Consider the following 23,059-nt stretch of genomic DNA (forward strand, 5'->3'; position numbering starts at 1 on the left):
GGTTTCAACATGATTTTCTTCTTGATCTTTTATTATGTCTTCTGAAGGAACACCTGTACCATCATCAATACTACCTTCTCCGACATTTTTCGGATAAGACTCATCAAAGGAAACATGCACAGATTCTTCAATAATAAGTAACCTTTTGTTGTGTACTCTATATGCCTTACTAGATTGAGAGTATCCGAGAAAGATGCCTTCATCATCTTTTGAGTCAAATTTACCAAGGTCTTCTTTACCATTGTTTAATATAAAGCACTTACATCCAAAGATATGAAGATGTGAAACATTTGGCTTGCTTCCCTTTAGAAATTCATAAGGGTTTTGTTTAGAATAGGATGAATGAGTATCCTATTCATTACATAGAAAGCCGTGTTTATGGCATCAGTTTTTACGTTCCACAACTCCCTTTTGTTGTGGAGTTCTTAGAGTAGAAAAATTATGATCAATGTCATTTGTTTCACAAAATTTCTCAAAGATGTGGTTTTCAAATTCACCTCCGTGATCACTTCGAATAGTAACTATGCTAGTGTTAAATTTGTTTTGAGACATCTTGGCAAATTTTTCAAAAGCAAAAAAAGTGTCGCTTTTACTTGCTAAGAAGATAGTCCAACAAAATCTAGAGTAGTCGTCCACTATGAAAAAATCATAGTAGTTTCCACCTAGACTTTTAATTCTAGATGTCCCAAAGAGGTCCATATGGAGAAGTTCAAGGGGTCTCATTGTGGAAACAATATTTTTAGGTTTAAACGAGATCATCACATAAGTGATCTTTTGAAAATTTGATTTTGGGAAGAGCAACTACTAGATATTTTGAGACAACTTTATTAAGCAAGTCAAAGTTGACATGCGCTAATCGCCTATGCCAAAGCCACGAGTCTTCACTCATGGAGACGAGACATTTATCGCTTATCGAGGATACTTCATTCAAGTTAAACATGTATATATTATTTTACCTCTAGCCCTTAAGCACATAATTCCTATTATCATTATATTCAATCATGCAACAGTCTTTTGAAAACGAGACTTTATACCCTTTGTCACATAATTGGCTAATACTAATGAGATTTTGCTTAAGGCCTTTAACTAAAAGGATGTCTGAGATAGTAGTAGAGGAGGGATTACCTACACTACCTTTTCCGAGTATAGTTCCCTTGTTATTGTCATCATAGGTCACAAACCCTTTCTTCTTAGCCACAAAGTCAAAGAATAAGGAAAAGTCACCCATCACGTGTCTTGAGCATTCACTATCGAGAACCCATGTTCTCTCCGTATCCTCAAGATATTCCACCTACAAATTTAAACAAGGGAAGGAGGTTCCCAATTTTCATTGGGTCCTAGTGTGTGAGTGAAACTTTGGTTGCATTTGGGAAACCATTGAAAAATTCCTTTAGGAACTAAAAATCTCCTAAATCGACATTTAGCAATAGTATGTCCCTTTTTGCAACAATATAGACAATTTAAGTTCGGATGAAAGTTGCTTTTGCTAACTTGATCCTTAACCACATAAGTGTATTTTTGATAAGGATTATTCATATTGCTTCTAAAATGTGATTTATCAATAGCAAAGGTAACTTTAGGTTATAAAGCCATGTCTGATTTAGCTTGGAGAGTTCTAACCTGTCTTTGCCAAATGTGACAAGTTTCACATCCATACCATCTAAACCAAAATCCCTTATTGTCTTCCGTTTTGCCTTTAGTAGCCTCTATCATAGATTTCTTAAGAGTTTCTAATTCCTTTTCGAAATCAAAAATCTTCTTTTCTAAATGGATGGAAATTTTCTTATTAGAGGCCAAGCGTTTAAAAGCTTCCTTGGCCTTGTTGTACTAAAGGCATTTTGCAAATCAGCATAAGACATTTTATCAGTATGATCATATTTGGAATGACTTACATTCTTTTTCTTCTTTTGATGAGCTGTAAGACAAAGATTGACAATTTCTTCTTCATCACTTGAGTTATCATCGCTTTAGTGCTCGCTATCTCTCTCCCATGCGATGTATGCTCTTCTAGGTTTGCTAGGTTTGTTATGGAGTTTGTCTTTTCCTTTGTCTTTCTTCAATAAGGGGCACTTCGGCTTATAGTGGCCGGCCTTTCCGCAATTAAAGCATGATCCTTTTGACTTGTTTGCCTTGCCTTCCTCTAGATTCGGGAATTTTGATTGTCTTCTATAGTTGACAAGATTTTTGTCCGAATGTTGGACTTCATTTTTTCTAAGGTATCGGTTGTACCTTCTAACGAACAGCCCCATGTCTTCATTCGAATCTTTGTCATTGTCACTTGACTCACTCTCACACACATCATTGGTGGATGACTTATATCTTGAAGCCTTTAAAGCAATAGACTTCCTTTCGGTGTTCTTGTATTTCTCATTCTTCTCCTTCTTTTGATTCTTCTCATGTTTCTCAAGATTCATGAGCTCTTGCTCATGCTCATGAAGCTTTCCGAACAATGTCGTCATGTTCAATGTTCTTAGATCATCGACTTCCTTGATCGTGGTGACTTTTGGTATCCAATCCCTGTTAAGACATTTTAAGATTTTATTAGTAGCAATATCATTAGGGGTATTTCTACCAAGAGCATTTAACCGATTGATTAGATGAGAACATCTCTTTTGCATATCGGCAATGGTTTCACCATCTTCCATATGAAAAAGGTCATATTCTTGAGTTAGGGTGTTGATTCTAGCTAGTTTGACATAATTGGTTCCCTCATGGGTAATTTGCAATGAGTCCCACATAGCTTTAGCACTAGTACAATGGGAAACCCTATAATACTCATCGACACCTAAAGCGGCAATGAGCATATTTCTGGCTTTCCAATCGTAGATATACTTTTTCTCATCTTCTTCATTCCATTGTGCTTCAGGTTTAGGTACAATAAAACCATCCACATTGGTCATGGTTATTTCCATAGGACCATCTTGGATGACTTTCCATACTTTCCTATCAATAGAGTTGATATGGATACGCATACAATCTTTCCAATAACTATAGTTTTCACCGGTAAAAATAGGCGCCCTATTGTACGCCCCTTTAGGATCGTTACTTATTTTCTAAAAGGTTATATGTGAAGTACTAAATGAACCGACGCTCGTGATACCACTTGTTAGACGAAAGTACCGATCTAGAAGGGGGTTGAATAGATAAGTTTTGAACTTCAGTGCTTTTTAAAATATTTTCAACGGTTGCGGAAGCACCCTAGTTTTTAATCGTCTAAACGATTCGTTAATGGAAAGATCGGATATGCGTGAAACCGAATGGAATTACTTAAGATAGAGATTATCAACCCTTATCTAAAACAATCAATTAACCATTATGATCCTTGATATCGTTATCTCTAATAATGCTTAACACAATAAGATATCAAGGAAAATATTACTAAGTTTGTGTGAGATTAATTTTCTCGAACACTTGGTGTGCACTCCACACCGAGTTTCAATTTCACTCAAATTGAATGTGCAGAATTTTACTCAGTTGCAATCAAAGTGATTGCAACAATTTATCGAACAGTTGCTATGCACACCAATCAAGCGATATTGATTTTACGATTAATTTCACATAAAACATAATTAATGCAGAATTTAAAGAGTTAAGAGATAGAGAGAACAAGACCGGATTTGTTGAGGCAGTTCCCATATCATCCTCGCTTAGGGTACGTCTGTCCTCAATTATAAATCTAGAATTGAGATGTTTTTATTAACACGTTGCAAAGTCAATACAAGAGAACAAATGATCACCACCAATAAACCCCTAGAGTTGTTGCAGATCCTATTCTATTCTCTCCCCTTGATTCGAGTTGAACCAAGTTCTTCAAGTGCTTCGAACAAACCTCTGATTACCGCTACCTTATTGCAAGAACGTCACGTTCTTCAAAACTTCAGCTCGGCTGATTTCGAACGCAAGTCGCTTGAACCCTAAGCTTTCTTCACAATCCTCTGTTTACCGCTACTTGTTTGACCGAACCTTCCATTCTTTAAACTTTTCACTCGGCTGAATCTGTGAAGCAAAGGTTAGTGCAAAAACCAATTCTTGGAGGACAAGACCTCAAGGGTTTTATTCAAGAAAAACCCACACAAAGTCTCAACCCAAACTAAGATAATCCAATCTTATTTGAACGTTATCACAACTGCAATGCACAATGCTCAACAAAGATTATTATGTGTGATTATTGAGAAATGCAATGAAGAATGAAGATGATGAGCACTTTGGTGTATATCTTTCACTTTTCTTCTTAATTTGCTGAAGAAGAGACATTTAAATATTTATATGATGCATGGACAAATAACTAACATAATAAAATTATTTTGCAAAGTTACACAACAGAAAATTAAGTAAAACAGGCGATGAGTCGACTCAAACAGGGGATGAGTCGACTCAAATAGAGTTTATTTCAGGGTTCAGTCGACCTATGACTCGACTTGTTCGGATCCGTGGCAAAACATTTCAAATGAAAGTGGGAAATGAGTCGACGTAAGGAGTGGATGAGTCGACTCATTCAGGTTTTCCAAGAATGAGTCAACCTGTGACTCGACCTATTCGAACCCGAAGGTTTTGCTCCGAGTCATGAGTCGACTCACAGAGATTAAACTTCCAAAAATGAGTTTTGCAATGTATTATGACCAATTTAAACTAATCTCCTATGAACCTAGGATATTTGTTATGATTAAGTGCATGATTCACATATAAGATATGCTCCTATATGCCTGGACACACCGAACCTATATTTTGAACATGTTAAAAGGATGCATATTTTCTATGCTATGATGATATTATCCAAGGACACGTTGTGGGCGACTAGAGAGGTTTGACATCATTAAAATAAGGACTAGGCATATTTGCCCTCACAGCCTTGAATTCGCAGAAGGTTTGAAACTACGATAATGAAGTTCCTCTCTGCCTTCAAAAGCTCTCCTAGGGTTGCCTCTTTCTCTTAGTTTTTTCTGACAAAAACATGTATTGTCAACTCTCTCACTCCTTAGCTTTTTCTCACAAAAACACGTAGTGACAACTCTCTCACTCCTTTTATCTTAAATAAAACCTAATTCCTTTTTATTTTAATTAACTCTACAAACTCCATCAACTCTCACTAATTTTATCCATCTCCCTAATTTAATTAAATCTATTTTAATGTCCAAAACTCATTTTCTCACATATCTTTATTATTTAAATTATTAAAAATATAATAAAATTCTAATTTAATATTAAACTACTTTTCCTCACTTCTATACTAATTTAAATAATTCTACTCACACTTATAACTAAATAAAATAAAATAAATAAATAAAAAACACTCCAAAATTCAATTAAAAATAAAATAATAAAAAACATCGTGTTACATTATCAACTTCTATAGTTTTAGGGATCAAAACTATAGTATTGGTTTTAAAATGAGGGAGAATCCAATCTTGGATGAAGAATTAGGTGATGGAATTGATGACATCATTTTTTATCACCACCCAATAGAATTGATAAAAGAAGGCCCCAAAACCATCAGGCATTGGAGCAAAATCACTACTAAGATTCAAGGTTGCTATATGAATCTACAACTCAGTGGAGACCATGGTTAGCATAGCATCTGTGTGGTCATAAGTCAGCTTAGGAATGATTCCATCAATCAAACCATTATCTTGCAAAACAGTGGAATTACTAAAATGATTTTTGAAGTGATCCTCTAAAAGTTGAGGTTACTACAAAGATCCTTTATGTGCAAGTAACTGGTGGAAGCTTAAATGACAGAAAGCCGTAATTTTATTATTGATTTGAAGATGAGAGACCCCATATTTATACAAGTTTTAGATCATTATGGACCTTAGAAACCATATCCATGTCTTAGAAAATATTTGGAATATGCATATCTGGAATCACCCTACTTTTTTTTCCAGCATAAGGGTTTCTACGAAGATGTATCTCCGAAATACCCTATATTTAGTTTTTTTAGTTAAAGTGGCAATAATTGTTAAGAGGTTGAAAAGGAAAGTTTTTTTAACATTGACCCCAACTATTATACAATTAATGTTGAATATACATTACATATGTCTCAAATGGTGTCAATACTACATACAAAAAAATGAGTCGCCATTTAAATACATACTTAGATAAAAACTAAAAGGCATTAAAACATGTTTCATCACCTAAATCTATTTATATGGGCGGTGTCGCCTTTGACTTTTCCTTATTTTTTTTCAATCTCGCTCAACTTGATGAACTCTTCTATCCTTTGTAGAAATTGATCCGGCCAAGTTTCAATCTCTTTGGTTAAATGTGTCGTCCACCTCAGTGATGTCTTTGGTATATAGCACCCCGATTTCAAATAAACTTGAATCAAATGTTGTGTTTTTTAAAGTCACCCAATACACATGATGCATCTGGATGGATTTTGAGGTGGCCTACTCCGAAGTGGAAAATTTTCCCAAGAAACCATATCTTGTTAGATCAATACACACCTTATTATAAATACTTGCTATAAGATGACCCATTTTAAGGAAGCACATCCATATTCCGCTGGTGTTGGACCGCTAACACAAGGAACACGAGCATTGTGAATTGCATCCAAATGTTATTTTTTTTACGTATAACGATGTGTATGATTCCTTTTACGCCTTCATCTCAAAGAGAAGTTGTTAGCAGACAAATATGTTGTTCTCCCCTCATTTACCGAGCAAACCCAAAACAACTCAAAAACAGTAATTTATGTCACCTTTAACATTTACAATCCGCTCAATGTATTTGTGCGTAAACAACGACATCTCTTCAATGAAGATGATTTTTGGTAATGGTGGTGAGGGAGATGGTTTGCTAATCTGAGCACCCTTGAAAACAACTTTTTGAGATTTAGGAGTTGGAGAATCCGAAAAACTTGAGTCATCATGCTCTAAGTAAGATTGAGACCGCTTTGTAGAATTATCACTCTCGGTCGATTTGAACTTTTTAGGGTCTTCATTTTAACCGTTTCTGAAGGTGGTTTCAAATTCGTGGTTTTAGGATAGACAATATTCCTCAGCTGCTCTTTGATGAGCAATTTCATGTTGTCACCAGTTTTGATGAATCTCTATTGGATCACTTCCCACTTGGTCATGATAGATATATTTAATTTATCATCCTTCATCAGACCATCATCATCAAACTGGAGCCTTTTCCATTGAGTGTAAATATCATCCATATGTATCGGTGTAGCAAGCTTCATTTTCTTCGCAATTAAACAAGCACATGGAAAAGCGTACATCTTCCTAAGTGTACAACCACACTTTAAACCATCTGGTCCTGTTTTCTCTGGTTGGTTGGCTTCGTGATACATAAAATTCAACCCCGCTCGATATTGCTCTGACAAAAAAATATTTGTATCTCATCATGTTGATTTTGGATCATTTGGTTCAGAGTTCAAACTTCTACAAAAATACCTTTGTTGTTTTCCAACCAATTTTTTCAGTGCAACATGTACAAATTCAACTCTGTTAGTTTTACTGTTACCAAAGTGTCTAACTTCAACGGTCTAAACACATACAATATTCTCCTTCACTTGGTCTAGAATTGTAATCTCAAGATATTTCAAGAAATCTGGATATCTCACACACACCCTCCTAAACTGTGTGACAGATTCTACATAAAACTCTTTAGTGGAGGAATTTATGACACTATTCCAGACATTTATTATTCTTTCTACTACCATGTCAGATTTGACCATTTTTCCATCTTCACCCATGACAGGTTTAATCCCTATTGTAGGTTTGAGTATGTTTCTCACATTTTGGTTGTGATACGTACAAAGTAATGCATAGGATGTAGGAAACACACTTGCAACTGAATTCATCAGTGCAGTGTCGCGATCGGTTACACTAACTTGTGGTATATTTTCTTGGTCCTTCAACATAGTATTGCACACTTCCAAAACCCATGTAATGTTGACCTCTTTTTCGCTTTCCAAAAATGCAAAACCTACTGAAAAGTCATCTTCGCCGAAGCAACACCAACAATTTCCATAAGTGAAAGTCTATACTTATTTTTTTTGTATGTTAAATCAATTACAAGAATAGTGGGAAATGTATTGAAGAACTTGATGTGATCAGGTTGAGTCCAAAATATATCTCAAACAATGACTCAATCCTCACACACTACGTAACTAGAAACATAGTGATTATCATCCATAAGCTTCAACCATTGTTGAATTTCAGTTTTTGGTCCTCTTATCACCTTGTTGTTTACTGCACGATATTGCATATTTTCTTTTTACATTTGAGGCATTTTTCAGGTCTTTTTCGTTTCAACATTTCAAGTATATTTTTGGGCAGCACCATATTTGAAGTCATGTCAGAAACAAGTTCCTTTTCCTTAGAATTAAGGATACATACAATGGGATGACCGACTAACTTGTGACACAAGGAATGATTATGTATACCATAAACCACATTAAATTTCCACGTACTATTCGCCTTACGGTATCCATGAACCTTAAAAAGGACAATCCCACTTTCTTGATCCGATGTCATCCTGTTTCAACTTCCGAATAGGTTATTGGTACATGACACTCTTTTACATCACATTGTTACAAATGCATATCTTCTACCAAAACCATTATCATACCTCCCAATTACAACACTGAACCCAATATCGGCTGCCCCTGTGTGGATCCATTGGATCATATGTTCACACTTAACAAACTTCTATTTATTAGTAAATTGTGCACATATATCTACCTCAACAATAACCAGTTTAACATCCACCTCAACATCAACCGATTTAACATCATCTTCTTGTTTAACATCATCCTCCACTTCGTTCGATTTAACCTCCACATACACAATAGCTTTATGAAAAGTATCAGGATGCACCATATATCTACAGCCAAGCATAAGAGAAAAACAAATTTAATATTCGAATTCAAGTTTCAAACAATTCCAGAGATGCATATCCAAAACACATGCAACCTTATCTGAAGATGCATCTCCGGACTCAACGTTTAATTTTACACAAAAAACCCATATTAATGCAAGCAATGTGGAAGGAAAAACATGTTTTTTACCTTAAATTGCAATTTCTGTTGCTCATTTTGATGTGATAAAGCACACACATTTTGTTCTGGAGTGAAAAAGTTGATAGAGAATGGAGACGTATTTTTAAAGGTTTTTGATACACTAGTATGTTTAATCATGAAGGAGAAGAATATGAAAGAATGGTTTTATATTAAATTTCCTGCTTGACATTTCCAGAGATGCGTTTGGGAATTTGTCATTTATTCGATTAAACTACCTTAATCAACATAAAACATCATATAATGGTGATTCCGAAGATGAATCTCTAGACCAGTTCTGACATTAATGGGGTGTGGCTTACTTGCAATACGTTTTATGTGTATTGAGTGTGTTTGGAAATGCATCTCCAGAATATGAGAAGGGAAAAATCAGATTTTCAGTTTGTTCATCCTCATCCCATAGGATGGAAAAAGTAACGCCCTTTATTTTATCAGACGAAACAGAGACTTGAAAAAGTTTAGTTCCACCCTTGTGATGGCTTTTTTTCCCGAGATTGTATCCTTGTCATCCCATGAGTTGTAATTGGCACCCATAACTTTTGTAATATCAAAAATATTCTTTTTATGCAAAAAATTCGTTAGGTCAATCAAAAAATTTGATATGCATTTTGATTAGTATTTTAAAAAAATTCGATGTTTGACAAATTTTACTGGATTTTTAAAATAATCAATATAAAATATAGGTGCACCGAATTTTTTCGAAAAATTCGATAGGCTATTTTTTTAATAATTATTTTTAAAAACAAAGTTACTACTATTAGATTTTTTGATAAATTCGACATGCTTGTACATTTTTCAGATATTTGAAAAAAATGGTATAAAATCATAATTTGGTTTTAAAAAATCTATGATTTTATACCGGATATTTGAAAAATCCAATATAAAAAAATGATTTTATATCAGTTTTCTAAATATCCGATATAAAATCATGGATTTTGAAAACAAATTATGCTTTTATACATGTTTTTTAAATATTGGTATAAATCTATGCTTTTATATCGGGTTTTTTCAAAAATCTAGTATAATCTCATAGATTTCATACTGTTTTTTTCAAAAATCCAGTGTAAAAGCATAGATTTTATATCGGTGTTTTCAAAAATATGGTATAAAAGCATAGATTTTACACTAGTTTTTTTTAAATCGATATTAATTTCCCAAAAAATGTTATAGGGGTATTGTGGTAAAAGTGCTACGGATGGAGAGGGTGTCAGATACAACTCAATGGGTAGCTAGATAGAATCTCTTATTTTTTAATCGTCAAGTAATATATATATATATATATATTAGAAAAAAGAAGGCAAATAAGAGCTCACCAAAGTACAATGTTGATTTCAGTTAGCAGAAGAAGTATCGAGATAATAGTAGTACTAAACACAACAAATAAAACCAACCAAGAAAACAAAAGGAACAACCCAACAAAATGAAAAAATTGAAACTAGGAAACAAGCAACAATAAGCAGAATATATCAGCAATAAAACTCACCTATAACAAGGGACACATGCTATATCTCAATCCATTTAAATTATCATCGTAAGAAATAGAGTCATCACGAATGAGCACCAAGAACACTCCATTACAAAAACTAGGTCAAAAACTCTCATTCCGCTATTGGTTCGGACACGGGATATGGTTCTCCAGCCAAGTAGAGAAAGTACAAGAGTTGGTCCCAAATATACCAAGATACTATTTTTAAGCCAGGAAAATGCCATTTTCTTCTATATCCTTCACATTTGTTGATGAACTAGACAAAATTATCTCATTCCACATTGTAAGACCCTAATTTTGACCCTAAGATCCCTCATGGCATCATAACATTGCATTTACATTGCCTCAAGGATCATAAGCATCTTGGCTCCTTACCTTTAGGGAGGGACCTCTTGTGAGTTGCCTTGAGATCACCAGGCATACTTGAATTGTATATTATTGCTTTTCTCATTTTATTTACTAACCAAAAGCACAAAAATATGTCACTAACATCTCTTGTTTGTAGCTTGAGCAGTCACAAGGTCTAAAGCTTCTAGGAGATCCTATGTGCATTGATATGGCCAAGAGAAGATGAACGCAAGCATGGCTATGGTTCCCAAAGCTCTCATTCATCAAATATGCCTCCCAAGTATCTCAATTCATCATTTTGATCAAAGAAAATTCAAGGGGTTTGAGGCTTGTTTCTCAAGGAAACCCTAATTCATCTGTTCATCAACTGTGCCTTGCTCATGAAGCAACCTCAACCCATGGTCAAATACAATCAAGGGAAGTTCTTTCTTTCATCATTTCATGAAAGTTATTGGGCTTTTTCAGCGTTTGAGGAAGTATAAGCTTCGTCTGAATCCTAACAAGTGTACCTTTGGAGTCTATTCCGGCAAGTTATTGGGCTTTATTATCAGCGAAAGAGGTATTAAGGTTGATCCTGCAAAGGTCAAAGCAATACAAGAGATGCATGCGCCTAAAACTGAGAAGCAAGTCCGAGGTTTTCTTGGCCGCTTGAACTATATTTCCAGATTCATATCCCACATGACTGCCACATGTGCGCCGATATTCAAGCTCCTTTGGAAAGATCATTCTCATGATTGGACCGAGGATTGCCAAAAGGCCTTTGATAGTATTAAAGAGTATTTGTCTGAACCTCCAATTCTGTCCCCACCTGTGGAAGGGAGACCATTGATTATGTATCTGACAATTTTTGAAGACTCAATGGGTTGTGTCCTTGGTCAGTAAGACGAATCAGGGAAGAAAGAATATGATATCTACTACCTGAGTAAGAAGTTCACTGAGTGTGAGTCGCGATACTCGATGCTTGAGAAGACATGATGTGCTTTGGCTTAGGCTGCTAAGCGCTTACTCCAGTATATGTTAAATCATACGACTTGGTTGATATCCAAAATGGATCCAATCAAGTATATCTTTGAGAAGCCTGCTTTAACTGGGAGGATTGCCCGTTGGCAGATGCTGTTATCTGAGTATGATATTGAGTATCGAGCTCAGAAGGCCATAAAAGGTAGTATCTTGGCTGACCATTTGACACACCAACCAATTGAGGATTATCAGTCAGTTCAGTATGACTTCCCAGATGAGGAGATTCTGTATTTGAAAATGAAAGACTGTGATGAGCCTACGCTCGATGAAGGGCCAGAGCCTGGTTCCTGATGGAGCATGGTGTTTAATGGCGCTGTAAATCAATATGGAAATGGTATTGGGAAAGTAATTATTACTCCTCATGGCACACATTTTCCTTTTACAACAAAGCTAACTTTCAAATGCACGAATAATATGGCTGAGTATGAGGCCTGTATTATGGGGTTGGAAGAATGTATTGATCTTAGGATCAAGCATCTTGATGTTTATGGTGATTCGGCCCTTATTGTTAATCAGATTAAGGGTGAATGGGAGACGAATCAGCATGGCCTCATCCCATATAGAGATTATGCGAGGATGATTTCAACATTCTTTACTGAGGTTGACTTCCATCATATTCCTCGAGATGAGAATCGGATGGCAGATGCTCTTGCTACACTTGCTTCAATGATTATGGTAAGACTTTGGAATGAAGTTCCCAATATCATCGTGATGCGCTTGGACAGACGAGCTCATGTATTTGCAGTAGAGGAGGTGCAAGATGATAAGTCGTGGTATTACGATATCAAGTGCTTTCTTCAGAGCCAGATTTACCCGCCTGGGGCATCTGTGAAAGATAGAAAGACTTTGAGAAGATTATCTGGCAGCTTCTACCTCAATGGCGATGTGTTTTATAAGAGGAATTTTGACATGGTTCTGCTCAGATGCGTGGATAGACACGAAGCATACCTGTTAATGACTGAGGTCCATAAAGGTTCATTTGGTACTCATTCCAATGGACATGCTATGGCTAGAAAGATGTTGAGAGCAGGCTACTATTGGCTGACAATGGAGTCTGACTGCTGCAAATATGTGAAGAAATGCCATAAGTGTCAGATATATACGGATAAGATTCATATTCCCCCGACACTTCTGAATTTGATTTCATCACCATGGTCTTTCTCCATGTGGGGAATTGACATGATTGGCATGATAGAGTCGAAAGCGTCTAATGGTCACAGATTTATTTTCGTAGCAATTGATTACTTCACCAAGTGGGTTGAAGCGGCATCATATGCAAATGTGACCAGACAGGTGGTCGTGAAGTTTATCAAGAATCAACTCATATGTCGTTATGGTGTGCCGGATAAGATCATTACTGACAATGGATCTAACTTGAATAATAAAATGATGAAAGAGCTGTGTAGTGAGTTCAAGATTGCACATCATAATTCTTCTCCTTACAGACCCAAGATGAATGGGGCTGTTGAAGTTGCTAACAAGAATATCAAGAAGATTATCCAGAAGATGGTTGTCACGTACAAAGATTGGCATGAGATGCTGCCATTTGCTTTGCATGGATATCGTACATCTGTCCGCACTTCAACAGAGGAAACCCCTTTTTCTCTTGTTTACGGCATGAAGGTTGTGCTCCCAGTAGAGGTGGAGATCCCATCAATGAGAGTCTTGATGAAAGCCAAGTTAACTGATGCTGAATGGGTTCAGAGTCGTTATGACCAACTGAATTTGATTGAAGAGAAAAGATTGACTGCCATGTGCCATGGTCAGTTATATCAGCAAAGGATGAAGAAAGCCTTTGATAAGAAGGTCAAACCTCGTGTGTTCCGTGAAGGTGATCTTGTGCTCAAGAAAGTTTTGTCTTTCGCGCCCGATTCTAGGGGCAAGTGGACTCCAAACTATGAAGGTCCATATGTTGTCAAGAGAGCCTTTTCAGGCGGTGCTTTGATACTTACAACTATGGATGGGGAGGATTTCACTCGTCCTGTGAATTCAGATGCAGTCAAGAAATACTTCGCCTAAAATAAAAACAGAATAGCTCGCTAAGTTGAAAACCCGAAAGCGCAGCTTAGGCAAAAAATGAGTGTCTCGGTGGATTGAAAACCCGAAAGGGCGATCCAGGCAAAAGTTAGAGACATAAAAAATGAATATGTATCCCGCTAGATTGAGTACCTCACCCTGGGGCAATCTAGGCAAAAATTAGGGATTTGGCAAGTAACTGCATCCTGACAAGACTTTGTTCTACAAATTGTCATCTGTCAGAGATTCTCGCTCAGTCATCATCAACTGAAGCTTCAAATACATCAGATTCAGATTTGGTGGAGAAATGGTCATTATGTTCAATATATCACTTTTCCAATATATATCACCAATTTCAAATTTGTAAAGATCTATGGAGTCTCGCCATTTGCAAACTACCATTCCATCAAATAAATTTGAGCCTTTATCCAATTACTTTGCACTCTTATTTGTTTCTATTCAACAAATGTTTTGCATGTTTTAATTGAGAAATATCATTATTTTAAATGAATAAATTTTTCATAATGTGTTTTAAACAAAGTGAACATTCACAATGATGAAAGGATACTTGGGATGTCTTCACTGCTCTCCCAAAGATGGTATGATTCCCAACAGGGTAAGACAGTTGTTCATATTCTTGGAATGATGGTATCCTTTCCTTCAAAACCTTTGTGGTTTTTCCTCCCAAGCAGGATGGTTGATGAAGAAGTTTATCTTCCTTCAGCAGAATTATGATCCTTCCTCCTCAGCAGATGTGATTTCGTCATGGTGGTGACCCTGGAAACTTTTGTTTGGTGGTTGTTCCCCACAGAGTTCCAGTATCCCCTCTGATAATTTCCCCAGTAGAATGCTTCCGCGGCGAATTTTATCTGTATGTTGATCTTGTCCCCGACTGGGATGACTGACGATCATTCCCCTACAGAGATCTTTGTTTCCTGGCATCTCTAGCTCCCCATCAGATTGGATGTTCTCCAATGGGCCTGGCTTTCTCTCTCGAGATGTAGTACCGGATGTTTGTTCATCGATCTTTGGACCTGTTTATGTTAGATATGTCTGTTTTGTCAGCATTCATCATACATAAACCATGCATATATGCATATAATTTCAACATTCAAATATTCATGTTGCATTATTTTCCATAAATACCTTTGTTTTGTTGTCCCCTACTATTCGGTGATACATATTTCACCAAGCAGATGTTTGTGATTGATTTCCCCATGTAGAGTCATCCCCATAAGCAGAAAGTGTCTATCCTTTCTTCCATACTCCCCACTAAGTTATGTCCTCGTGGATGATGGTTATTTATGTTTCCTCCCAACACATATATTGGGATGGATGATAAGCAGAACGTCTTGTTTCATCGTGCCTCTCTAGTTTGTTCCTAGATTGGCTGCTTGTGATTTTCCTACGCTTCCCCGTAGTCTAGATGAATGATTGCTGAGTAACCAGTAATCATCCAATCTTTTCCCCGGCGAAGTCTGTGGTTTTCTACCCTCATACCGGTAGTTGTAAAACCTATTTCTATCCCTTTGCAGAGTTAACCTTATTTTTTTGTTCATCCTAACCGACGACGGTTACTCTTTCGTGGTTTTCTACCCAGTATCCGGTAGATGTAATCCCCTCTTTGACAGGTATTTTTATCTAATATTCGGTATTGATAGTCTTTCACCTTTTGAGTATGTCTCCCAGTAACCAGTGATATATCTCCCTGATTATTACCTTTGTCAATGTATCCCCAGCGGGTCATCTTTCATTTACCGATTATCGGTAATGATTTGTTTCTCCCTTTGATTGGTCATCATTTTATACCTAGTATTTGGTATCCCGATGCCCTTTTTCTTTCGGTCGATTTATCCTTTATTAACCCAGTAACCGGTTGTGGATAATCTTCCATGCGAGTATATTATCTACGTTCTGATGGTGATAGATAATATATCTCATGCGCTCTTTGGTCGAAGTTTTCTGCTCTTCCCCAGTCGAGTAAGATTCGTATTCCCTTTTTGTGGAGTCGAATGTCCATCCTGAAAACGGAGTTCGCTTTTTAGCCCTCTTTTGGATGATGAGTGCCTTGGAAATATTCCCCAATTCACGCTTGGTCGGTCACCTATTATATGCCCAGTAACCGGTATCCCTGGTGTTCCTTCCCTTCTGTTCCCTATTATGACTTTTTATCCACTGAGGAGTCAGATTTCCTGAGTCGAGACATACCTTTTTAGGTCCTCCTCAGATGATTTTGGATGTTTGATATCTCTCACCCTCATACCGGTCTTAGATATTCATTCTCCCTGAGTATGTTGTTCTTTCACCCTTATACCGGTGTTTCGATCACATGTCTCCTTGAGCTTATTACCCAGTAACCGATAATACCTCATCTTGTTGTTTCCTCAGATGAGTCCTGTTTAGATATTCCCCAGCGAAATCCCTTAGTGGATGTTCCCCATCTGAGTCCGGATTTTCATCCGAAGTATCCTTTGAGGATAGTTTTGCTGTATTGGCATATTCCCCAGTACATGCGCCTTTAAGTCAGCTCGAGTCTTTCCATTGATTTATTTTCATGGAATTCCTCTCGTGTCTCAGCAAGTCTTAAGTCATGACCTGCTCACGCATTTTATTCCCTTTCTCCTGATTACTCATATGGATTGTCAGTTTCTCCTGATTTCTTTTCTCTTTATGGACATATATCTTCACAGAGTATTACCTTTTGCATACATACATTTGCATCATGAGGTCTCTTAGGGATCAAAATTCGTCTCTTTGTTATTATTTAAGCCCATTCTACCTCGTCGAGACGAAGATTTCAACCTTCACTTCTCCGGCAAGAATGACCTTAAATAGGGGCATCTGTAAGACCCTAATTTTGACCCTAAGATCCCTCATGGCATCATAACATTGCATTTACATTGCTTCAAGGATCATAAGCATCTTGGCTCTTTACCTTTGGGGAGGGACCTCTTGTGAGTTGCCTTGAGATCACCAGGCATACTTGAATTGTATATTATTGCTTTTCTCATTTTATTTACTAACCAAAAGCACAAAAATATGTCACTAACATCTCTTGTTTGTAGCTTGAGCAGTCACAAGGTCTAAAGCTTCTAGGAGATCCTATGTGCATTGATATGGCCAAGAGAAGATGAAAGCAAGCATGGCTATGGTTCCCAAAGCTCTCATTCACCAAATATGCCTCCCAAATATCTCAATTCATCATTTTGATCAAAGCAAATTCAAGGGGTTTGAGGCTTGTTTCTCAAGGAAACCCTAATTCATCTGTTCATCAATTGTGCCTTGCTCATGAAGCAACCTCAACCCATGGTCAAATACAATTAAGGTAAGTTTTTTCATTCATCATTTCATGCATATTTGAACCTATTTGATTGTCCTTAATCATCAATTCATCAAGATATGAGTTTTGGACTTGAGAAGTTGATCAGTCAATTCATTTGACTATTTTGAAATGCACTGAGACCTAACTTTTTATGTGATTGTCAAATGGAGATGACCTCAAGAGAAACAATGTTCTTAAGGACAATATGAACAACTTTCATGTTCATCAAAATTTTATTTGAAGCTTTTAAGGTCATCATCTATTCCAAGACATTATAGGTCATTTTGACTGAAACCCTAATTTTAGGTCAACTTCCCAAGGACATAACTCCTTCATTTTTCATGATTTTGAGGAGATATAATATTAATTGGAAAGATTAATATGTCTACTTCAAATGTTATGTTTAGCAAAATTGCAAAATCTCAACAGAAATACATGTGATAATGCAAAACATTATAGGTCACTTTGGACCAAATGCATTGAAATGTGAAAAAGTCCAAATTCAAGTGCCCATACCTTCTTCATCAAAAATCCAAATAATGCAAAATTTAAGTCCAAATTGATTTCCTTGAAAATATGTACAACTTTCATGTTGAAGATTTTGTCATTTGAAGCTTGCATCACTGAGACAGAAGGGCTTGAACTTTGGCCAATTTTGAAAATTCCACATATGCATGTTTTGCACCCTACACTTCAAGTTCAATTTTCACTAATTTCCAAGGCCCAAATGGAGTTTTGATCAACATGACATTTGTTCCTTATGCAATAAGCTTTCCAACCATTACTCTTAAGGTTGCATTTTAATTTTGGACATGGCATTTTCGAAGACTTCAATGTAATAGTGCATTTTGTGAAAATCATTTCAATTGCCATGCATGATCCAAATACACCTCATTTGCACGTCCAAAACATATTTGGTGATGTTTAGCTTGCCATTCCAATCAGAATTCGGCCCTCCATGCGCCTGTACAGGCCCATGCATGGAGGCCCTCTTCACCCATGCACACACTTTGCTCATGCTTGCAGCTCCCTTCATCTATAAATACAAGGCCTTGGCTTCATAATTTCTCAACCTAAAGGCGCCCCAATTACTGCTCAACTAAAAAATCAACCCTCACTAAAGGAACTATTGCATTTCTCTTCAAAATTTTCAGATCAGAATTTTGATTTCATTTATCAATCTTCAGATCTCAAAGTTCCTAAACCTTCTCTACTTGATCCATAGTGCTTACTGTTTGTAAAAGAATCCAAAGATCTTGAATCACATCCTTGCAATTCAAAGGTTTTCTTCAACTAAATTTTGCTTCAAACCAGCTTGTATACTGTTCCATTTGCTTTGTTATTGTGTGATCTGAAGTCCTCTGCATAGAGGCAACATTATTGTACTTTCAATTTTTAAAAATCATTGAGTTCACTTGAACACCACAAAATTTCTACCTCTAATTTATCTCAATCTAGAGATCTGGAGTGGAATTGAGTGGTATAGGGGTGATGTACATCACCCCGGCTTTCGAATGATGCATGGATCGTGCATTTTGGTTGCCTTTTGAATCTCTGCAAATTTTGGACTTCGCCGGAGCTGGCCGGAGAAGACGGTGGCGCTGGCCACCGTTTGGTCTCCAGATTCAATCAGGAGCGTCCATCTCCTTTTCCAGATTGAATCTCAACCATGCCTTGTTATGACTTTTTTTGAGGTTCCATGTGATTCATTGACCTTGGTGTTTGGTGAGCGCTCGCGTGTGGACTCTCTGATCTGCCAGCTCAATTAATGAGCTCAGATCCAATGGCTCACGCTTTTTCACATTTTTCATTTTCTGATTTTAATTTCTTTTATTTCTTTTAATTCCATTTTATTTTAAAAATTCATATCTCTCTCATTATTGGTCCAAAAATTATGGGACCAATTCCATTCTTCTCCTTTTAATTTCTACTTTCTCAAAAAGGATTTTTAATATTTTTTATCTTATCATTTGATATTTTTTAGTAATTTTCTCTTTTCTGGTTATTTTTAATTCATTTTAAATAGTTTTTGATATCCAAAAAATACAAAAGTATTTTTCCAACCTCTTTGAATGATGATAGATCTATGAAAAATATTCTCATCAATTTATTAATTGATTTGAGATTTATTTGAGATTTTAATTCAATTAGGTTATTTTTATGCATTTTTAATTGATTTAAAATAGTTTCTGACTTTTAAAAATGATGAAAACTTTTGTCAAACTTCGTTTGACCTTGTTGAACTAGGGATAATTCACTTGGACTTTTCAAAGTTGATTTGAAGTGAATTTGAAGTTTGACATTTCTTTATTATTTTAATTCAAGTTGTATTTTAAATACTGATCACACTAAAATTTACGTATTTTCGACTCCGATTTCACATGCATTCTAGCTGTTTTATTATCATTTTGTTATGTTATTGGTATGTTTTCCTTTGTTTTCAGGTTTTCACTTTAATCGGAGCCCCGATCGAGAAAAGGAGCGAAAAAGAGCCAAAAACCCTAAAATTCAGCATTTTGCTCTTATGGCCTACCCAATGGCGGGCGCCACAGACCAAGCCATGACCTGTCAAATTCAACTTCCATCAACTCCCACGTTTTCCCACTACTTCCACTAAGGCGCCCCATATTGTGCTTGTGGCGGGCGCCACAAGAGGAAAAACGGTTCCCTCCTATTTTCAAGTTGAAGGCCATCCAAGTCATTTCCATCTTTTTACTTGCCTATAAATAGAAACGTGAATTCACTTTTACAATCATCCAAACTTAGAGCAGAGGCAAACTCAGAAGCAACTTTGTTTCACTTAGGCATATATTCAGTATTTTATAGTGGTAATCGCTTCGCATTGGAGTGTTACCACAATCGTGTAATCAAGTATGTGATAGAGTCTGTAATCGAGTTTGGAGCACTTTGGAAGGAAGTTAATCTTGCCGCCATTTTCTTTTTCGCATTGCAATTTACTCAGCCCTCCGATTGAAGTAGGTTTTTATTACTTGTCTTTACTTTATTTATTTCCCGCACTCGCTTTTATTTTATTTATTTCCTGCACTCGCTTTATTTTATTTATTTCCCGCACTCGCTTTTATTTTATTTATTTCCCGCACTCGCTTTTACTTTATTTATTTTTCCGCACTCGTTTTTACTTTATTTATTTCTCGCACTCGCTTTACTTTATTTATTTCCTCGCACTCGCTTTACTTTTATTTATTTCCTCGCACTCGCTTTAAATTATTTACTTTCCGCACTCGCAATACTTTTATTTATTTTAATGCACTTCTACTTTACCATGTCTAGCTAAATTTATAAGGTTAGAATGTAAGGATCATAATTGAACCGATGATCCGTACAATTGTTTGTAGAAACACTTAAGGGCTATTTTAACTTTCAAATTAAGTTTTCCCGCACCTCAATTTCGTTGGGTAAGATCGAAAGTCGTCCAACGTCTTTTTAAACTTAATTTTTTTTAACTATTTCAAAAACAGCGAAAGCGCTTTGTTTAGTTCATTAGGAGATTTTAACATTAAGAAGAAAAGAGATTTTAAAACTATTTTCGGACGCATTTATAAGTTTAGAGTCTGGTTCGTAAGAACCTCTTTTGGTTAAGAAATCCAGGTTATAATACTTTTCAACTTAGTCAAGATACTATATTTGTTAAAAATAGGTTTACTACTCTAACGCAATGCGCGCCTTTTTATAAGTGACAATAAGAGGGTTTGATTAGGGAGTACAACTCGATTCTGAATACGCGAAAGCGACAGTTCCTGTTAAATTAGTTCTTTTCAAAGTAGGAAACACTGCCCATAAGTAGCTCTACTAGCAAGTACTTGGATTATCAATTAATTACGTGAATTACATTCGACCCTGTCTTTATTAATTAATCTTTATTCAACACTTTACTTTTCATTGCACACTACAAAAACACCTATTTTGATTGCCTTTGATAAACACCATAATAATAGATAACGATAGATTGACACTTGGTCTCTGTGGATTCGACAATCTTTTATATTACTCTGACGCGTTCGTACACTTGCGAAAAACAACGCATCAAGTTTTTGGCGCCGTTGTCGGGGACCAATTTCGTCAAATTTCATTTTCCTGTTGTTATATCGTTTAGACTTAGGCTATTTGCCGCCGGTCAATGCGAAGAACTCGCAGCACCGGAAGTTTAAGCTTAGTATACCCTCTGGCGGAACCTGAACGTTACGCTCGCGCACGTTTATTCTTTCATAGAATTAAGAGAGCTATGGCCGAAGATCAAAACCAAAGACCTCTTAAGGACTTCGCTCAACCATCTAACGAAGAACCTAGTTCTAGTATAGTAAACCCAACCATCCCAGCTAATAATTTTGAACTTAAACCATCTCTGTTACAACTAGCGCAACAGAGACAATTCGCGGGTCTCGCTACTGAGAACCCAAACCAACATTTAAAAATATTTCTTCAATTAGCAGACACTTTTAAAACCAATGGAGCTTCTCCTGAGGCAATACGTTTAAGATCATTTCCTTTTTCCCTCAAATATAAAGCTCTATCATGGTTAGATTCCCTTCCACCCAATTCCATTACGACTTGGGATAACCTTAGGAGAGTTTTTCTTGCTAGGTATTTTCCCACGAGTAAGATCGCCGTTCTTTGAAACCATATAACTAGATTTACCCAAAACCAAGGAGAATCGCTGTTCGAAGCTTGGGAGAGATATAAAGAGTTGTTACGAGCATGCCCACATCATGGCTTAGAAAATTGGTTAATCATTCAAACCTTCTATAATGGACTTCATTACAACACAAAGATGACCGTCGACGCTGCCGCAGGCGGTGCTCTAATGAACAAACCTTATCCTGAAGCTAGTGCCCTCATCGAAGATATGGCTCAAAACCATCAATCATGGGGAGTTGAACGAGCGACAGTTGAGAAAAAGGAAGCCCAAGAAGGAGTGCATGAGTTAAGCTCTATAGACATGATGCAAGCTAAAATGGACGCATTAGCCCTCAAAGTTGAGCGTATGTGCATAAACCCGAATACTATAGCCGCAGTTTCGTCGGATTGTGAGATATGTGGAACCAAAGGACACCAATCTGCAGAATGCAGTCTATTAAACGAAACCCACTCTGAGCAAGTGAACTACACCCAAGGGAACCCATATTCGAATACCTATAACCCTGGATGGAGGAATCACCCGAACTTCTCCTATAAAAACAATAACCCTATTCAAAATAATGCACCTCCGAGACCTAGTTATCAAGCCCCAAGATCAAATCAACCTATGCAACCTGTACCACCAAAGCCGAGCCTTGAGAAAATTATGGAAAATTTTATCACCGCTCAAACCCAACAAAACAAGGAGTTCATGAACCAAAACATTCATGTTAACGAATTGATTACTCAGTTAGGAACCAAGGTTGATCAAATAGTTACTCATACCAAGATGCTTGAAACCCAGATCTCTCAGGTAGCTTTAAACCAAGCCCCTCAAACTACTCCTGGAGGACAATTCCCTGGACAACCTCAACAAAATCCGAGAGGACAAGCCAATGCCATTACCCTACGAAGTGGGAACGCTTATGATGAGCCACCAAACCCTAGATTGAGTGAACCCGAAACTTCTAAGGAATGTACCAAACCCCCGGACGAAGTAAAGGTACCAGAGGAATCTGAAAACCAGGAAGGTCGAGATAAAGGAGAAGAACCTAAAGATAAAACTTACGTACCACCCCCGCCATATAAACCACCTATCCATATCCGCAAAGACTCAAACAAACCCAGATCAATAAACAGTATCAAAAATTTATTAAAGTTATAGAAAAACTTCATGTAGAAATCCCTATCACATAAGCCATCACCC

The 23,059-nt window shown here is 36.6% G+C and overlaps 1 non-coding gene across 1 annotated transcript; it reads right to left on the reverse strand.

Moving 5' to 3' along the window:
• Positions 1-21,844: 21,844 nt before the first annotated feature.
• LOC127116250 (small nucleolar RNA R71) lies at positions 21,845-21,951 on the reverse strand. Its single transcript, XR_007801214.1, has one exon. It is a non-coding gene; the product is annotated as a small nucleolar RNA R71 (small nucleolar RNA).
• Positions 21,952-23,059: the final 1,108 nt, after the last annotated feature.

Source organism: Lathyrus oleraceus, chromosome 1 (assembly GCF_024323335.1).
Source record: "Lathyrus oleraceus cultivar Zhongwan6 chromosome 1, CAAS_Psat_ZW6_1.0, whole genome shotgun sequence".
Taxonomy (NCBI): Eukaryota; Viridiplantae; Streptophyta; class Magnoliopsida; order Fabales; family Fabaceae; genus Lathyrus; species Lathyrus oleraceus.